We start from the raw sequence: 15,011 nt of genomic DNA, 5'->3' as shown, positions 1-15,011 counted from the left end.
GGTCGTGGCCGACTCCCTCGCTGGGCTTCCACTTGAAGGTTGCCGAGGTGCATGACGTGCACATGGCGATAAGTGGCGGGAGCGTGTGTGACGAAGTACACCCCTGCAGGGTTATGATCTATTCGAATAGCCGCGTCCGCGGATATGGACTACTTGGAGACATATGTTGTTCATAGATAACTTCAATGGCTACTCATAAAATTTGTCAAGATAAGCGTGAGTGTCCTGGACGGCATTTCCGTATGGAGACGGAATGATTCCACGATAGTGTATTGTTGTGGTGTTAGTGGACTCGTGTGCGAGAAATCAAGTTGTCAAAACTAATTTCAGAATGCAAGTTGTCTAGCCACGAGTCAAATGCTGGCTTTCCGCCTGAAACCCCACAATACCTTTTCATACCTTGCATGAGTAGTTAGTTCTCCTAAAGTCTTGCTGAGTACCTTCGTACTCATGTTTGCTTAATAAATGTTGCAGAGGTTGCTAATGACCCTAACGGAGGGTTCTTCGTAGGCATCGACGACGACGAGTAGCTAGTGTCCCAGCTACGATCTGGCCCTACGTCGGCTCTGTAGTATAGTCAGGCCACGTGCCTACTAGTTGCCCTGTCTATACCCAGACAGTTTATAACTCTTCCGCTGGCTTGTATTGTATGACTGCTATTATGGGTCGTGAGACCCTTAATGTGTAATATTATGTGTGTGGCTCTTCCGAGCCTCTTAAATAAAGCTTGTATGTTTATGGTTATGTTGTGATGCCACCGATGTATCTATACATATCGGTATGCCATGCGTACGTGTGTCGTACTTGATATGTATGGGGTTCGATTACCTAGTCGTGAACTTTAGTAGCACTCCTTACAAGGAAATGCCCCTTTGTGGTCCAACGAGCCCTGGTAGTTCGCTACTGCTCCAGACACATTGGTTGACCGGCATGTGTCCTTCTTAGCTGCTGTGTCTGTCCCCTTTGGGGAAATGTCACGCGATGTAATGGAGTCCTTGTAGCTTGCTACGACTCGTCTACATTCGCCGATGACCGACACCTGCTTTGTTGGGTCATGTATGCCTGTCCTTGTGCGGTACTGCCACTTTGGTTTATGACTAGACATGTCGATCCGGGTTCTTTGACATTGGATTGCTAGCGATACTATCGCATACGTGGTCAAAAGACGCAAACGGTCCCGGCTAAGGTAAGGCTGCAGCCGTGGAGTTAACCGTGCGTGAGACCACAAAGGGATGCGATGGGTTACAGGCTAGATTCCTATGGCTTAGGATCGGGGTCCCGACATTGGGAGCCTCCAAGCATGGTGTGGAGTTTGCCCCAACCTTGTTTGTAAAGGTTCGGTCGCCGCCTTCAAGGGCACCTATAGTGGAATCACGGTACCTCGCATCGTGTGAGGGTGTGAGGAGAATACGGTGGCCCTAGTGGCTCATTTGGGGAGCATTGTGCCTCCACACCGCTCCAATAGAGACGTACTTCCTGTCAAAGGGAAGGAACTTCGGTAACACATCCTCGTCTTCATTGCTTCCACTTGTGGTTATCTCTAACCTTTACATTGTGTATGCTGTTGTTGTTGTGTATCTCTTACTTGTCTTAGTTATCCTTGTTGTTAGCATCATATAGGTTCACCTCCTTGTTGTCATTTTAGTGAACCCTTATGTTGCTTACCCTAACTTGCTAAGATTAATTAAAAAGTGGTCGTTGCCTATTCACCCCCCTCTAGTCAACCATATCGATCCTTTCAATTGGTATCTGATCCACGTCTCTTTATTAAGGGTTTCACCACCCGAAGAGTATGGAAGATGATGAGGGAGTTCCCCGTGCGCAAGCCGAGGCCATGGACTTGACTTCCATCACAAGGGGCGACTTGATTACGGCTATTGCCGCACTCAAGACGTCCTTGACGAACGAGGTCAAGACCATGCTTAAAGAGTTAATTGAGGGAATTAAAAGTTCTCCCGAACCGGCTTTGGTGGTTAAACCCACCAACATGGATTTAGAGGCCAATTCCTTTAGGGAAACGGCTAAAGGTATGCAACTGTTCCACCTGAAAATGATGGGAATGGGACTTATGCATCTGTTCCACCACCCTTAGTCTATGGAGGACCGGTTCCCACACCGTGTCTTAATCCTGTTGGTCCTCCTCCTAAGCTTGTAAAAGGTAATTTTGCTAACTGGGTATTTTCTATTAAGTCACATTTGAATCACAGCTCAACAAATTTGTGGAGCCCATGACCCAAGCAACCTCACTCCAAGAGACGAAGCAGACAATCAATATAATCACTCTGCATTGTTTATTCTCCAGTCCGCAGTGCCACCTGAAGATCTTCCTCACTTGCGTCCCTTCACTTTGGCCAAGGACTGTTGGGAGCACATTATGGTGTTGTACAAGGGAACCTCAAGCATTCAACGGTCCAAGTATGAAGTGGTACTTGATAAGGCCGATGAGTTTGTGATGAAGGAAGACGAGGACCCTCGGGATCTCTATCGAAGGGTGATTGCTATTGCTGTGGCACTCAAGGACCATGGGAGCAAGGATGTGGATGATACATGGGTCAAGTGCAAATTTCTCAAGGCCATCATGCCTTTCAATAAAGTCATGTCATCTGTCATTCACGAACGACCAGATTTCCACTCCTTGTCTTCTAGTGAGGTGTTGGATGAATTCATTGCAATGTCAATCATGAACGAGACAGCTGACAATGCACTTGCTCGTGTTCCCTCAAAGACAACTTCAGCCAACCTTGCGTTAAAGGCAAAATCGGCTTTTGAAGAAGAAGAAGAGGATGAGGAAGAGGAGAGCTGCCCTGAAGACATGAAGTATGCTTATCATGAGAACATGGCTCTTGTGTCAAGGCAATTCTGGGGCAACAAGAGGAACTCAAGACCCACCTTCACCAAGAACAACTCAAGTGGGTTCAAACCCAAGCAACGAGTGAGGACATGCTATAACTGTGGTAATGTGAGTTACTTCGTGGCCGAATGTCCCTATGAGAAAAGGGAAGACAACGGGGGCAAGCTCATTCGCAAAGACAAAACCAAGTCATTCCCAATCAAGAACAACTTTGTGAAGAAACCCCACCCAAAGGGTATGGTGGCCCTTGAAGAGTACCCTTCCGATGATGATGATGATGATATGGTGGCAACTGCAACTGTTGCTATTGCCACCCCCTCTCCCAAGAAGGTGTCTCTCTTCAACACCCCAACGAGAACCACATCGCCAAGTGCCTCATGGCAAAAGGTATCGATCAGGTAACCCCCATCATTAAGACCAACATCGCTACTGCTCCTTCATTGTTGAATTGTGTTGATGATAGTGATGTTGGGGAACTTAATGAGCATGATCTTGACAAATTTCTATGCACTATCAAGGGAGAATCCAAGAAGCACTTTGTTGCTCTCTTGTAACAACTGGGTGAGGCTAATGACCTCATCGAGTCTCATACGGAGACCATCTCCGAGCTTCAGGGACATAGTCATGACTATGCCGATGAGATTGCTGAATTATCTATTGCACTAGAAAAGGAGCGCACTCTACGTTTGGCTCTTGAGGAGTCATACAACGATGACTGCGCTAAAATGCAAAAGAAACTAGATCATGATACTTTTCTTACTCGTATGCTTAAGTCTGAAAAGTATGCTCTTGGGGTTGGCCATGACAGACTCAAAGTGGAGTTTGACACACTTGACAAGGCTCACAAGGTCTTGAAAGGTGTTCATTTCTCTCTGAAAGAGTCTCATGATCAACTCCAAGCAAAGCTTACCAAGGAAATCTCTACTTGTCCTCCCTTTGTGTTAATTGATAATGCTTGTACAACTAACCCTTGTTGTGAGCATGTACATCTTGTGGAGGAAAATGCCAAGTTAAAGGAGAGACTTGGGAAGGGCCTTGTGTCATGCATAGAAGGCGACAAGAGCCTGAACGACCTCTTGATCAATCAAAAGGGTGTTGTAGGAAAGGAGGGACTTGGACTTACCTCCAAGTCAAAAGGAAAAAGGAGGAACAGGAACAAACGATCCCTACCCTCATGGACATATTTGTCAAAGAGGGCAAAGGGACTCAGGAGGTGAACAGGAACAAGGTGGACGATGGTAACGTCAAGAAGGGCAAAACCATTCCTACTAACACAGCCGGCAAACTCAATCCTTCCTATGATTTATGTCGTGCTGGTGATGGGCATGTTTATGCAAGATTTGTTGGTTCTTACTATGAGTCCATTGAATGGGCTATTTGGGTTCCTAAGACCCTTGTCTCTAACATTAAAGGACCCATTCAAAAATGGGTACCTAAAACCAAGCCTTGATCTATTGCAGGAGTTTGCTTCCGGTGGGGTGTCATGGTTGCTCGATAGTGGGGCAACAAATCATATGACCGGAAGCAAGGACTTAGTGGTGGATGTGCATCCTTCTCCATCTATGCCCACCCATGTCCAATTCGTCGATGCATCCTCGTCAAAGGTATTGGGATTTGGTAAGGTGGTCATCTCTCAAGAGTTATGTATTGAGAAGGTCATGCTTGTTGAGTCTCTTGCCTACAATTTACTTTCGGTTCGTCAACTTGCAATTATGGGTTTTTCCACTTTCTTTAATCTTGATACTGTGGTCCCCTTGTGGAGCAAGACTCTTAAAGTAGCCTATGTTGGATATGTCGAAAATGGTCTTTATGTGGTGAACTTTTCAAAGCGACCCACTAAGACTGCGACTTGTCTAATGGCTAAAGTTGATGTGGGCTGGCTTTGGCATCGTCGACTAGCTCATGTCAATATGAGATCTTTGCAAACTCTTCTCAAAGGGGACCATATTCGTGGACTAACAAATGTGAGTTTTGCTAGAGATCGTGCTTGCAGTGCCTGCATTGAAGGAAAGATTCATGAAACTGCTCATCGTCCAACGACTCTCATTTACACTAAGAGGCCATTGGAGCTCCTCCATATGGATCCTTTCGGTCCTCCATCATTTGATAGTCTTGGAGGCAGAAAGTACTGCTTGGTGATTGTTGATGACTACTCAAGATACACCTGGGTATATTTCTTCAAGAGGAAGAGTGAGACTCAACAAACTGTCATCAACTTTGCTATTGAAGCTCAACGTCAACATGAAGCAAAGATTTTGATGATTAGAAGTGACAACAGCACCGAGTTCAAGAACTACACCTTGGATGAGTTTCTTGGTGATGAGGGAATAAAACATCAATATTCAGCTATTGGGGAACGTCGCATGGGAAACAAAAAATTTCCTACGCGCACGAAGACCTATCATGGTGATGTCCATCTACGAGAGGGGATTTCCGATCTATGTACCCTTGTAGATCGCACAGCAGAAGCGTTAGTGAACGCGGTTGATGTAGTGGAACGTCTTCACGTCCCTCGATCCGCCCCGTGAACTGTCCCACGAACCGTCCCGCGATCCGTCCCACGATCTAGTGCCGAACAGACGGCACCTCCGCGTTCAGCACACGTATAGCTCGACGATGATCTCGTCCTTCTTGATCCAGTAAGAGAGACGGAGAGGTAGATGAGTTCTCCGGCAGCGTGACGGTGCTTCGGAGGTTGGTGGTGATCTAATCTCAGCAGGGCTCCGCCCGAGCTCCGCAGAAACGCGATCTAGAGGTAAAACCGTGGAGGTATGTGGTCGGGCTGCCTTTTAAAAGTTGTCTCAAATCAGCCCTGAAGCCCCACTATATATAGGAGGGAGGGAGGGGAGGAGGCAGCCTCAAAACCTAAAGGTTTGGCCGAAATTGGCGGTGGAGGAGTCCTACTCCAATCCTACTTGGAGTAGGATTCCACCTTCCCACTTGGAAACTCTTTCCACCTTGTGTTTTTTCCTTCTCAAACCTTATGGTCCTTAGTGGGAACTTATTCCAGCCCACTAGGGGCTGGTTTATCTCTTCCCATAGCCCATGAGACCCCTTGGGGCGTGACAACCCTCCTGATGGTCCCCGGCACCCCTCCCGGCACTCCCAGTACACTACCGATGGGCCCGAAACTTTTCCGGTAATGCACGAAAACCTTTCGGTAACCAAATGAGGTCATCCTATATATCAATCTTCGTTTCCGGACCATTCCGGAAACCCTCGTGACGTCCGTGATCTCATCTGGGACTCCGAACAACATTCGGTAACCAACCATATAACTCAAATAAGCATAAAACAACATCGAACCTTAAGTGTGCAGACCCTGCGGGTTCGAGAACTATGCAGACATGACCCGAGTGAATCCTCGGTCAATATCCAATAGCGGGACCTGGATGCCCATATTAGATCCCACATATTCTACGAAGATCGAACCTTAGTGCCAAGGATTCATATAATTTCGTATGTCATTCCCTTTGTCCTTCGGTATGTTACTTGCCCGAGATTCGATCGTCAGTATCCGCATACCAATTTCAATCTCGTTTACCGGCAAGTATCTTTACTCGTTCCGTAATACAAGATCCCGCAACTTACACTAAGTCACATTTCTTGCAAGGCTTGTGTGTGATGTTGTATTACCGAGTGGGGCCCGAGATACCTCTCCGTCATACGGAGTGACAAATCCCAGACTTGATCCATACTAACTCAACAAACACCTTCGGAGATACCTGTAGAGCATCTTTATAGTCACCCAGTTACGTTGCGACTTTGATACACACAAAGCATTCCTCTGGTGTCAGTGAGTTATATGATCTCATGGTCATAGGAACAAATACTTGACACGCAGAAAACAGTAGCAACAAAATGACACGATCAACATGCTACGTCTATTAGTTTGGGTCTAGTCCATCACATGATTCTCCTAATGTATGATCCCGTTATCAAGTGACAACACTTGCCTATGGTCAGGAAACCTTGACCATCTTTGATCAACGAGCTAGTCAACTAGAGGTTTACTAGGGACAGTGTTTTGTCTATGTATCCACACATGCACTGTGTTTGCAATCAATACAATTATAGCATGGATAATAAACGATTATCATGAACAAAGAAATATAATAATAACTAATTTATTATTGCCTCTAGGGAATATTTCCAACAGTCTCCCACTTGCACTAGAGTCAATAATCTAGTTCACATCACCATGTGGTTCCAACGAATCCAACACCCATATAGTTATGGGGTGTGATCACGTCTTGCTCGTGAGAGAGGTTTTAGTCAACGGTTCTGAAAATTTCAGATCCGTGTGTTCTTTACAAATCTTTATGTCATCTTATAGATGCTGCTACTATGTGCTATCCGGAAATACTCCAAATATCTACTCTACTATACGAATCCGTTTCACTACTCATAGTTATTCGGATTAGTTTCAAAGCTTGCATCGACGTAACCCTTTACGACGAACTCTTTAACCACCTCCATAATCGAGAAAAATTCCTTAGTCCATCAGTTACTAAGGATAAATTTTGACCGCTGCTAGTGATTCAATCATGGATCACTCTCTGTACCTCTCAACAGACTTTGAGTTAAGGCACACATCAGGTGCGGTACCGAGCATGGCATACTTCAGATTCTACGGCCAAGGCATAGAAGACGACCTTCTTCTATTCTATTTATTCTGTCGGGGTCGGGTTTTGAGTCTTACTCAAATTCACACCTCACAACGCAACCAAGAACTCCTTCTTTGCTGATCTATTTTGAACTCCTTCAAAAACTTGTCAAGGCATCCATCTTGTTGAAACTTCTATTAAGCGCTTTCGATCTATCTCCATAGATCTTTGATGCTCAACGGTCAAGTAGCGCAATCCAGGTACTCCTTTGAAAACTCCTTTCAAACAACCTTTTATGCTTTACAGAAATTCTACATTACTTCTTATCCACAATATGTCAACCACATATACTTATCAGAAATTCTATAGTGCTCCCAGTCACTTCTTTGGAAATACAAGTTTCTCATAAACCTTGTACAAACCCAAAATCTTTGATCACCTCATCAAAGTGTATATTCCAACTCCGAGATGCTTGCACCAGTCCATTGAAGGATCACTGGAGCTTGCATACTTGCTAGTATCTTTAGGATCGACAAAACCTCATGGTTGTATCATATACAATGTTTGCTCAAGGAAACCGTCGAGGAAACAATGTTTTGACATCCTACGTGCAATATTTCATAAATAATGCAACAACTACCAACATAATTCCAACAGACTTTCAGCATCGCTACGGGTGAGAAAGTCTCATCAAGGTCAACTGTTTGTTCTTGTCGGAAACATCTTTGCGACAAGTCGAGCTTTTCTTAATAGTGACTTATCACCATCATCGTCTGTCTTCCTTTTAAAGATCCATCTTTACTCAATAGTCCTATGACCATCAAGTAGTTCTTCCAAAGTCTACACTTTGGTTTCATACATGGATCCTCTCTCGGATTTCATGGCTTCCAGCCATTTGTCGGAATCCGGGCCCACCATTGCTTTCTCCATAACTCGTAGGTTCACGGTTGCTCAACAACATGACTTCCAAGACTGGGTTACCGTACCACTTTGACGTAGTACGCGACCTTGTCAACCTACGAGGCTTGTAGTAACTTGATCCGATGCTCGATGATCACCATCATCAGCTTTCACTTCAATTGGTGTAGGCGCCACAGGAACAACTTCCTGCGCCCTGCTACACACTGGTTGAAGTGATGGTTCAATAACCTCATCAAGTTCTACCACCCTCCCACTCAATTCTTTCGAGAGAAACCTTTCCTCGAGAAAGGATCCGTTTCTAGAAACAAACACTTTGCTTTCCGATCTGAGATAGGAGAAGTACCCAACTTGTTTTGGATATCCTATGAAGATGTATTTATCCGCTTTTGGGTTCGAGCTTCTCAGACTGAAACTTTTCCACATAAGTGTCGAAGCCCCAAACTTTCAAGAAACGACAGTTTAGATTTCCCTAAACCTCGGTCTATACTGTGTCATCTCAACGGAAATATCCGGTGCCCTATTTAAAGTGAATGCGGTTGTCTCTAATGCATAACCCATAAACGATAGTGGTAATTCGATAAGAGACATCGTAGCATGCACCATACCAAATAGTGCGTGGCTATGACGTTCAGACACATCATCACACTATGATGTTCCAGGTGGCATGAACTGCGAAACAATTTCCACATTGTCTTAACTACGTACCAAAACTCGTAACTCAGATATTCATTTCTATGATCATATCGTAGACAGTTTATCCTTTGGTTACGACGAACTTCACTCCAAAACAGAATTGAACTTTTCAATATTTCAGACTTGTGACTCATTAAGTAAATACTCTTGTATCTGCTCAAATCGTCATTGAAGTAAGAACATAATGATATCCACTGCGTGCCTCAGCACCCATTGGACTGCATACATCAAGATGTATCACTTCCAACAAGTTACTATCTTGTTTCATCTCAATGAAAACAAGGCCTTGCTCATGTGGTATGATTTGCATGTCACTAGTGATTCAAAATCAAGTGAGTATAAAGATCCATCAGCATGGAGCCTCTTCATGCAATTTATACCAACATGACTCAAGCGGCAGTGCCACAAGTAAGTGGTACTATCATCATTACCTCGTATCTTTTGGCACCAATATCATGAACATGTGTAACACTACGATCGAGATTCAATGAACCATTGAAGGTGATTATTCAAGCAAATAGAGTAACCATTATTCTCTTTAAATGAATAATTGTATTGCAATAAACACGATCCAATCATGTTCATGCTTAACGCAAGCACCAAATAACAATTATTTAGGTTTAACACCAATCCCGATGGTAGAGGGAGCGTGCGACGTTTTGATCATATCAATCTTGGAAACACTTCCAACACGTATCGTCACCTCGCCTTTAGCTAGTCTCTGTTTATGCCGTAGCTATCACTTCGTGTTACTAATCACTTAGCAACCGAACCGGTATCCAATACCCTCATGCTACTAGGAGTACTAGTAAAGTACACATCATGTATATCAAATATACTTCTTTCGACTTTCGCCAGCCTTCTTATCTACCAAGTATCTAGAGTTGCTCCGCCTAAGTGACTGTTCCCCTCATGACAGAAGCACTTAGTCTCGGGTTTGGGTTTAATCTTAGGTCTCTTCATTAGTGCAGCAACTGTTTTGCCGTTTCACGAAGTATCCCTTCTAGCCCTTGCCTTTCTTGAAACTTAGTGGTTTTACAAACCATCAACTATTGATGCTCCTTCTTGATTTCTACTTTCGCAGTGTCAAACATCGCAAATCGCTCAAGAATCATTGTATCTATCCTTGATATGTTATAGTTCATCAAGAAGCTTTCACAGCTTGGTGGCAGTGACTTTGGAGAACTATCACTATCTCATTTGGAAGATTAACTCCCACTTGATTCAAGCGATTGTCGTACTCAGACAATCTGAGCACACGCTCAACGATTGAGCTTTTCTCCTTTACTTTGTGGACAAAGAATCTTGTCGGAGGTCTCGTACCTCTTAACAGGGGCACAAGCATGAAATCACAATTTCATCTCTTTAGAACATCACTTATGTTCCGTGACGTTTCAAAACGTCTTCGGCGCCTTGCTTCTAAGCCATTAAGTATACTAAACTATCGTGTAGTCATCAGAAACGTGTATGTCGGATGTTCACAACATCGACAGACGACGCTCGAGGTGCAGCACACCGAGTGGTGCATTAAGAACATAAGCCTTCTGCGCAGCAACGAGGACAATCCTCGGTTTTACAGACTCAGTCTGCAAAGTTTGCTACTATCAACTTTCAACTAAATTTTCTCTAGGAACATATAAAAACAGTAGAGCTATAGCGCAAGCTACATCGTAATTCGCAAAGACCATTAGATTCTGTTCATGACAATTAGTTCAATTAATCATATTACTTAAGAACTCCCACTCAAAAAGTACATATCTCTAGTCATTTGAGTGGTACATGATCCAAATCCACTATCTCAAGTCCGATCATCACGTGAGTCGAGAATAGTTTCAGTGGTAAGCATCTCTATGCTAATCATATCAATTATACGATTCATGCTCGACCTTTCGGTCTCATGTGTTCCGAGGCCATGTCTGCACCTGCTAGGCTCGTCAAGCTTAACCCGAGTGTTCCGCGTGTGCAACTGTTTTGCACCCGTTGTATGTGAACGTTGAGTCTATCACACCCAATCATCACGTGGTGTCTCGAAACGAAGAACTGTCGCAACGGTGCACAGTCGGGGAGAACACAATTTCGTCTTGAAATTTTAGTGAGAGATCACCTCATAATGCTACCGTCGTTCTAAGAAAGATAAGGTGCAAAAAGGATTAACATCACATGCAATTCATAAGTGACATGATATGGCCATCATCACGTGCTTCTTGATCTCCATCACCAAAGCACCGGCACAATCTTCTTGTCACCGGCATCACACCATGATCTCCATCATCATGATCTCCATCAATGTGTCGCCATCGGGGTTGTCGTGCTACTCATGCTATTACTACTAAAGCTACGTCCTAGCAATATAGTAAACGCATCTGCAAGCACAAACGTTAGTTTAAAGACAACCCTATGGCTCCTGCCAGTTGCCGTACCATCGACGTGCAAGTCGATATTAACTATTACAACATGATCATCTCATACATCCAATATATCACATCACATCGTTGGCCATATCACATCACAAGCATACCCTACAAAAACAAGTTAGACGTCCTCTAATTGTTGTTGCATGTTTTACGTGGTGACCATGGGTATCTAGTAGGATCGCATCTTAGTTACGCAAACACCACAATGGAGATATATGAATTGATATTTAACCTCATCCAAGGACCTCCTCGGTCAAATCCGATTCAACTAAAGTTGGAGAAACCGACACTCGCCGGTCATCTTTGAGCAACGGAGTTACTCGCAGCGATGAAACCAGTCTCTCGTAAGCGTACGAGTAATGTCGGTCCGAGCCGCTTCGATCCAACAATACCGCGGAATCAAGAAAATACTAAGGAGGGCAGCAAAACGCACATCACCGCCCACAAAAAAAATTTGTGTTCTACTCGAGAAGACATCCACGCATGAACCTAGCTCATGATGCCACTATTGGGGAACGTCGCATGGGAAACAAAAAATTTCCTACGCGCATGAAGACCTATCATGGTGATGTCCATCTATGAGAGGGGATTTCCGATCTACGTACCCTTGTAGTTCGCACAGCAGAAGCGTTAGTGAACGCGGTTGATGTAGTGGAACGTCCTCATGTCCCTCGATCTGCCCCGCGAACCGTCCCGCGATCCGTCCCATGATCTAGTGCCGAACGGATGGCACCTCCGCGTTCAGCACACGTACAGCTCGACGATGATCTCGGCGTTCTTGATCCAGCAAGAGAGAAGGAGAGGTAGATGATTTCTCCGGCAGCGTGATGGCGCTCCGAAGGTTGGTGGTGATCTAATCTCAGAAGGGCTCCGCCCGAGCTCCGCAGAAACGCGATCTAGAGGTAAAACCGTGGAGGTATGTGGTCGGGCTGCCTTTTAAAAGTTGTCTCAAATCAGCCCTAAAACCCCACTATATATAGGAGGGAGGGAGGGGAGGAGGCAGCCTCAAAACCTAAAGGTTTGGCCGAAATTGGAGGTGGATGAGTCCTACTCCAATCCTACTTGGAGTAGGATTCCACCTTCCCACTTGGAAACTCTTTCCACCTTGTGTTTTTTCCTTCTCAAACCTTATGGGCCTTAGTGGGAACTTATTCCAGCCCACTAGGGGCTGGTTTATCTCTTCCCATAGCCCATGAGACCCCTTGGGGCGTGATAACCCTCCTGATGGTCCCCGGCACCCCTCCCGGCACTCCCAGTACACTACCGATGAGCCCGAAACTTTTCCGGTAATGCACGAAAACCTTCCGGTAACCAAATGAGGTCATCTATATATCAATCTTCGTTTCCGGACCATTCCGGAAACCCTCGTGACGTCCATGATCTCATCCGGGACTCCGAACAACATTCGGTAACCAACCATATAACTCAAATACGCATAGAAGAACGTCGAACCTTAAGTGTGCAGACCCTGCGGGTTCGAGAACTATGCAGACATGAACCGAGTGACTCCTCGGTGAATATCCAATAGCGGGACTTGGATGCCCATATTGGATCCCACATATTCTACGAAGATCTTATCGTTTGAACCTCAGTGCCAAGGATTCATATAATCCCGTGTGTCATTCCCTTTGTCCTTCGGTATGTTACTTGCCCGAGATTCGATCGTCAGTATCCGCATACATATTTCAATCTCGTTTACCGGCCAGTCTCTTTACTCGTTCCGTAATACAAGATCCCGCAACTTACACTAAGTCGAATTGCTTGCAAGGCTTGTGTGCGATGTTGTATTACCGAGTGGGCCTCGAGATACCTCTCCATCATACGGAGTGACAAATCCCAGTCTTGATCCATACTAACTCAACGAACACCTTCGGAGATACCTGTAGAGCATCTTTATAGTCACCCAGTTACGTTGCGACGTTTGATACACACAAAGCATTCCTCTGGTGTCAGTGAGTTATATGATCTCCTGGTCATAGGAACAAATACTTGACACGCAGAAAACAGTAGCAACAAAATGACACGATCAACATGCTACGTCTATTAGTTTGGGTCTAGTCCATCACATGATTCTCCTAATGATGTGATCCCGTTATCAAGTGAAAACACTTGCCTATGGTCAGGAAACCTTGACCATCTTTGATCAACGAGCTAGTCAATTAGAGGTTTACTAGGGACAGTGTTTTGTCTATGTATCCACACATGCACTATGTTTCCAATCAATACAATTATAGCATGCATAATAAACTATTATCACGAACAAAGAAATATAATAATAACTAATTTATTATTGCCTCTAGGGCATATTTCCAATATCACCACCATATACCCCTCAACAAAATGGCGTGGCAGAAAGGAAGAACCGGACTTTGATGGATGCTGCAAGAACAATGATGGCGGAATTCAAATCTCCATATAACTTTTGGGCTGAGGCCATCAACACAACATGTCACGCGTCCAATCGGCTCTATATCCGCAAAGGCTTGAACAAGACTCCATATGAGATTCTCACCGGAAACAAACCCAATCTCGAGTACTTCCGGGTATTCACTTGTAAGTGTTTCATTCTCAAGAAAGGTGCACGTTTAGCTAAATTTGATTCTAGAGCACAAGAGGGCATCTTTGTTGGTTATGCTACAAACTCTCATGCTTACCGTGTCCTCAACAAGTCAACCGGACTCATTGAGGAGACGTGTAACGTGGAGTTTGATGAAAATAATGGCTCCCAAGTGGAGCAAAGTGGTCTTTGTGATGTAGGTGATGAAATTCCTCCCCAAGCCATAAGAAGAATAGGGATTGGTCATATACTCCCCATTGAGGAACCCCTTGTGGCCGAAGGAGAAGGACAATGCTCTACTCAAGTGGAGCCATCACCCTCACAAGCCCAACACGCTTCCGATGAACAAAGAGAAGACCCTCAACAAGTGGAACAAGCTCAAGGTCAAGATCAATTGCCCAACGTTGGTGATGTGTCCCATGATGTTCATGCACTTACCCAAGGTTCCGAACCTGCTCAAGATCAAGATCAAGTGCAACTACAAGATCCAGACCAAATAGAAGCACATGATCAAGATCAAGAGCAACCACAAGTACAAGGACAAACAAGTGAACCCCCTCAAGTCGAAAATCAAGTTGATCAGGATACTGTCTCGCAATTCCCTTCTGCAGCACCAAAAGTCGGTGCCAAGGGAGGTTCAAGGCGCAAGGGCAAGCAAAGTAAACAAGTCGATGCTCCCCAGTTGTCCAATGAAGAACTCTTGGAGTGTCGAGCAGCCAAGATTGCGAACAAGCTGAGAGTCAAGTCACATCTTATGAAGAATGTACTTGGCAGTTTAAAAAGGAGAGTATCCACCCGTCAACAGCTTTGGAATTATTGTGAGCATCACGCGTTTGTTTTGTATTGTGAACCTCAACAGGTACAGGAAGCGCTCGATGATGAGGATTGGCTTATGGCCATGCATGAAGAACTCAACAACTTCGAGCGTAATCAAGTCTGGGATTTAGTTCCAAGACCAAAGGAGGAAC

The sequence above is a fragment of the Hordeum vulgare genome, chromosome 2H (assembly GCF_904849725.1).
Source record: "Hordeum vulgare subsp. vulgare chromosome 2H, MorexV3_pseudomolecules_assembly, whole genome shotgun sequence".
NCBI lineage: Eukaryota > Viridiplantae > Streptophyta > Magnoliopsida > Poales > Poaceae > Hordeum > Hordeum vulgare.
This window is presented reverse-complemented; position numbering follows the sequence as displayed.